The following is a 6075-nucleotide window of genomic DNA, read 5'->3' as shown; positions in this document are numbered from 1 at the left end:
CTGTGGTTCACATTTTGACGACATATACATATTCCAATCAGTTTTTTGGTTTTTTTTTACTCCCTTTGCCTGAAATGTTCTGCTTCCAGCTGGTCCTAGGGACAAGTACTTTGTATAATTCAGACATCATTTCTAATATCTCCCCTACAGAAGAGTTTCTGGAACCACCAAAGCTAATATATATCCCCTTAGTATGTCACAATATTTTTTTCTTTTTAATAATGCTTATCATTACCCTAAATTGTCGTGTTTAATAAAAACATTTTTCTTCTTCTTTATTGTCCTAACCACCCAATCTGAAATCCACTCATTCATCTCTCCAGAATGTAAACTCCACAAAAGCAAGGTCCTTGCCTGTCCTGCCCACTGCATGCTTTAGAAAAGTATCTAACACAAAGTCATTCCTCAATAAATATTTGTTGATTATATGACTGATTTAATTTCAGAAATAATGACAAAACTTTGTTTATTGTCTTTAAAAAACTTTCTAAAAGAGGAAATCAGTATGGCTACAACAATATAACATTCTTATTGACTTATTTTCAGCCTGGCCCTGTCCTCATTTAGGCCTTATATATTTGTTTTTTATTTCCTCTGAGTAGGAGTATTTGGATTCCAAATCTTGAATGGCTTAGGAAATAATCAGAAAAAAAAAAAGCTTATTACCAACCCTGACCAGTAATGACATTTAAAACTAGAATCAACAAAAATTATCATGAAGGCAATTAAAATACTTGGAGTTTGTAACTAAGGTGGATGCCTTAGGATATTACAGGCACACCTTGAAGGTATTGTGAGTTTCGTTCTGGACCACTGCAATAAAGCAAGTCACATAAAATTTTGATTTCCCTGTGCTTGTAAAAATTATATTTATATTATACTGTAGTCTATTAAGTGTGCAATAGCATTATGTCTAAGAAAGCAATGTACATACCTTAATTAAAAAATACTTTATTTCTAAAAAATGCTAACCATCATCTGCGACTTCAGCGAGTCATAATCTTTTTGCTGGTGGAGGGTCTTGCCTGGATGTTGATGGCTGCTGACTGATCAGGGCGGTGGTTGATGAAGGTCGGGGTGGCTGAGAGAATTTCTTAAAATAAGACAACCGTGAATTTTGCCACATTGATTGACTCTTCCTTTCGTGAACAATTTCTGTGTAGCATGTGATGCCGTTTGATAGCATTTTATCCACAGCAGAACTTCATTCAAAATTGGAGTCTGTTCTTTCAAACCCTGCCGCTGCTTTATCAACTAAGTTTATGCAATATTCTAAATCCTTTCTTGTCATTTCAAAAATCTTCACAACATCTTCACCAGGAGTAGATTCCATCTGAGGAAACCACTTCCTTTGCTCATCCACAAGAAGCAACTCCTCATCTGTTACAGTTTTATCATGAGATTGCAGCCATTCAGTCACATCTTCAGGCTCCACTTCTAATTCTAGTTCTCTTGCTATTTCCACCACATCTGCAATTACTTCTTCCACTGAAGTCTTGAACCCCTCAAGTCATCCAGGAGAGTTGGAATCTACTTCTTCCAAATTCCCTCTAACGTTGATATTTTGACCTCTTCCCATGAATCACGAATGTTCTTAATGGCATCTAGAATGGTGAATCCTTTCCAGAAGGTTTTCAATTTACTTTGCCCAGATCCAACAGAGGAATCACTATTTGTGGTACCTATAGCATTGTGAAACATATTTCTTAAATAATAAAACTTGAAAGTTGAAATTCCTCCTTGATCCATGGGCTGCAGAATGGATAATGTTTTAGCAGGCATGAAAACGTTAATCTCATTGTACATCTCCATCAGAGTTCTTGGGTGACCAGGTGCATCATCAATGAGCAGTAATATTTTGATAGGAATCTTTTTTTCTCAGCATTAAGTCTCAACAGTGGGCTTAAAATATTCAGTTAACCATATTGTAAACAGATATGCTGTCATCTAAGCTTTGTTGTTCCACTTATAGTGCATAGGCAGAGTGGATTTAGCATCATTCAAAGGTCGCTAGGATTTTCAGAATGGTAAATCAACATTGGATTCAACTTAAAGTCACCAGCTGCATTAGCCCCTATAAAGAGAGTCAGCCTGTTCTTTGAAGCCAGGCGTTGACTTCTCCTCTCTAGCTATGAAAATCCTAGATGGCATCTTCTTCCAATATAAGACTGTTTCATCTACATTGAAAATCTGTTGTTTAGTGTAGCCACCTTCATTAATTATCTTAGCTAAATGTTCTGGATAACTCGTTGCAGCTTCTACATCAGCACTTGCTGCTTCACCTTGCACTTTCGTGTTATGGAGACAGCTTCTTTCCTTAAACCTCATGAACCAACCTCTGCTAGCTTAAACTTTTCTTCTGTAGCTGCCTCAGTTCTCCCAGCCTTCATAGAATTTGAAGAGACTTAGGGCCTTTCTCTGGATTAGGCTTTGGCTTAAGAGAACGTTGTGGCTGGTTTGATCTTTTATCCAGACCACTAAAACTTTCTCCATATCAGCATTAAGGATGTTTATCTTTCTTATCATTCATGTGTTCACTCAAGCAGCACTTTTAATTTTCTTCAAGAACTTTTCCTTTGCATTCACAACTTGGCTAACTGTTTGGCACAAGAGGCCTAGCTTTCGATCAGTCTCAGCTTTTGACATGCCTTCCTCACTAAGCTGAATCATTTTTAGCTTTTGATTTAAAGTGAGAGATGTGCGACTCTTACTTTCTCTTGAACACTTAGAGAGTTCTATTGTAGGGCTATTAAATGGTTTAATTTCAATATTAATGTGTATCAGAGAATAAAGAGGCCCAAGGAAAGGGAGAAAGAGGGGGGATGGCTGATTGGTAGAGCAGTTAGAACACACACAACATTTGCCAATTAAGTTTCCTGTCTTTTATGGGTGTGAGCTGCAGCACCCCAAAACAATTACAATAATAACATCAAAGATCACTGAACACAGATCATCATAACAAATATACTAATAATGAAAAAGTTGGAAATATTGTGAGAATTACCAAAATGTGACACAGAAAGACGAAGTGAACAAATGCTGTTGGAAAAATAGTGCCAATAGACTTGCTCGACATGGGGTTGCTACAAACCTTCAATTTGTGAAAAATGCAATATCTGAGAATCACAATAAGCCAAACACAATTAAACAAGTTATGTCTGTACTGTGTGTCCATCTGCTGTTTTAGGAGTAAATGCAAGCCTTTTAATATTAAGTCTTTTAATATTAAAACCTATTAAATATATCACTGAGAGATTTTTTTTTTCAGTGAGCAAATTAATAAAAGTGGATGATTACTATCTCTATCACAGGCTGGGAAACTAATATATCTGCCTAAGTGCACTTATTTGAATGGAAAATAGGTATATATGAAATATGTTGAAAAGAAATATGACAAAATCTTTAAGCTAAGAAGAGGCTGACTATGTTAAATGTTAAATACTTCAAAAATAATATTGTTTGGGATAAATTTTGTCTCTATAGGTAATTAAATTTAGCTTAAAAATTCAGAGATATGACGTTTAATATTCTAGATGAGTTTTTAGTAAAATAGTGATATTGATATATATTGGCTATGATGTATATTTCCTACATAAGATAATATTGTGATCGTGGAGCCATTATTTGAAATACACAAGAGTTATCTGGCAGAAAGATACTATAATAAATGTGTTATATCCATTTTAATATCAAGGTACAATTAATAACTTTCAAGTTGAAATTCAGTTTATTTACGTACATCCTTCTCCAGATTCTCAAGTGGTACCCCTGTTTGTTATGCTTAACAGATGTATGAAACACCAAAGAGGAAATATGTCAAATCAAATTGTTTATTATTTGATCTTGAAGGTGATCCAATGAAGCAAATGTCCAATGTTTAAATTCTGAGGCCTAAAATAAATATTTCAGAAAGACTCATCTTTTGTTGATTGCTAAATGCACCACAGAATCTCACTTCCTCACTACTTAGTTCACTGTTAAGAAATGAGGAATGTTCTTGAAAAAAATTGCTTTGTCTGACAAAGACCAAGGTCTACCAAAATAGGCATTAGAAAAAATAGATTGTGCTCACTTCAGCAGCACATACACTAAAATTAGAATGATCCAGAGATGACTATGTCCCCCCCGCAAGGATGACATGCAAATTCATGTAGTGCTCCATATTTTTGTTATATATGAAAGTTGCTAAGAGAATAAATCCTAAGAGTTCTCATCACAAGAAAAATTTTTTTCTTTTTCTTTTTGTTTTGTAACTATATGGGATGATGGATGTTAACTACACTTGTAGTAATCATTTCACAATATATGTAAGTCGAATTATTATGCTGTACACATTAAATTTATATAGTGCTGTGTGTCAATTATATCTCAATAAAACTGGAAAAATAGATTAATTATGCCATACAAACATCAAATTGAATGGTAATAATATAATAATAACAACAACAAAATAGTGTTAGTCGGTTTTATTGAATACTGAGTTAGTGCCAGGTTCTGACCCAGGTACTGTCTCACAGAAACTCTTAGGATACCTGTTCCTAATTGACAGACATAGAAACTGACAGTGATTTCTTAATTGAACCACATAAACACTTATACTGGAAACACATAACTCTCAGTGAAACAACTTTATGTTCAAAATGTAACTGGTGAAGAGAATATGTTTTTGGGAAATAATATGCTCCTTCTATTACTGGCACAAAAATATTACTTGGTTAAAAAGACATTGATTGATTGATTGATTGATTGACTAGTTATAACAACTTTATTTAACCTCACTTTCAAATCTATTAACAAGAATGATCCATCTGATAAAAGTTTTAAAATGTTGATAAGAAAGAATGCTCTTGATAAATGCAGTGTCTTAATCTGTCAAAACATGCCAAAATTTTAAAAAGTTAATTGTGTTAAAACACAATTAAAAGATTTTAAGAGCATGGTCTTTGGGTTCTTAACTCCATTATGTCCATTTCCATTTCCTTCAAACAGCAGAGAATGAAGACTTCAAAGGGATTCTGTAAGGATGTCGATGGTAAAACGCCTTTTCCAAAAGATACTCAACAACTGATGTCTGCAGCTTATTCTCACAAGGATCACATACTACAAATCTAAAGCTAATTGGCCACTGTTATATTACCCTTAACTCATACTCCATTCTCAAAATAAACATAATAGTGAATGGCGCAGAAGTAGAAGCTTTCCAATTTATAATTAAATACAGGGAGTTACAGATGAACTTGGTAATACAGGACTTGAGGTAGATTAGTGAACCTGAGGATCCATAATTGTCATCCTAATAGCAGCCAAATACGTGTTTTTCAATAAAAGCAACAACAAATATGCACATATCATTAAATTTTTTGACACTTGAAATGTATATTGCTCTATGTAATTTATATATTTACTAGTATATGGTACTCCCCCGGTGGTAATGATTGGTTCAGGATGGTCCAATCAGAGTAGGAGACATTTAATTACTGAATGCAGGAAGCAGCGTCTTCCTGTATTGAAAAAGGAAGCTATGTTATCCAAGTTGAAGCACCCATTCACGTTCGCCATGAGGAAACTTAGCTTGCAGGTGAAGCTGCAATACAGATGAGGGTAGAAAAAAATGCTGAAAGATTGCTTGGGATCATGAGTCAAGCCATGCTGGAGACAGATTTGTTTTAGACTTTTCAGTTGTGTTCAATGACCTTATTTAATTTGCATTGGATTTTTTATTACTTGCCACTGGAAATAGTAGGGCTAATAGTTACTATATCTATAAAAAGGGTATTTACAGAATCTCTCTCAACTTTGATATGAAGGTTATTACTCTTTCTAATTTACTTCTGGCCCTCAACATATTATTTCTATAAATGTTCATTGATGAGCCTTCAGTGGAGAAAAGGACCAGGGTTTCCTGCAAGAATTTGTTCCTTTTTTTTTTTTACCCTTAAAGAGTTTGTAGCTAGCATAATTGAGGAGGCAAGTATAGCATATTGCTTTAACATGATCAGCCCCTCCTCCAAAAAAAATATTATTGAAGATAGCAACCTTTTCACGCTAGCCCACAAAATTAACCTCAGCCCCAAA

At 34.5% G+C, this 6075-nt stretch overlaps 1 non-coding gene across 1 annotated transcript; it reads left to right on the top strand.

Moving 5' to 3' along the window:
- Positions 1-4064: 4064 nt before the first annotated feature.
- Positions 4065-4168, top strand: LOC131396685 (U6 spliceosomal RNA). The gene has a single exon (XR_009216616.1). It is a non-coding gene; the product is annotated as a U6 spliceosomal RNA (small nuclear RNA).
- Positions 4169-6075: the final 1907 nt, after the last annotated feature.

This window comes from Diceros bicornis, chromosome 33 (assembly GCF_020826845.1).
Source record: "Diceros bicornis minor isolate mBicDic1 chromosome 33, mDicBic1.mat.cur, whole genome shotgun sequence".
NCBI lineage: Eukaryota > Metazoa > Chordata > Mammalia > Perissodactyla > Rhinocerotidae > Diceros > Diceros bicornis.
Note: the sequence above shows the minus strand (reverse complement) of the source record. Positions and strands in the feature narration are given on the sequence as shown.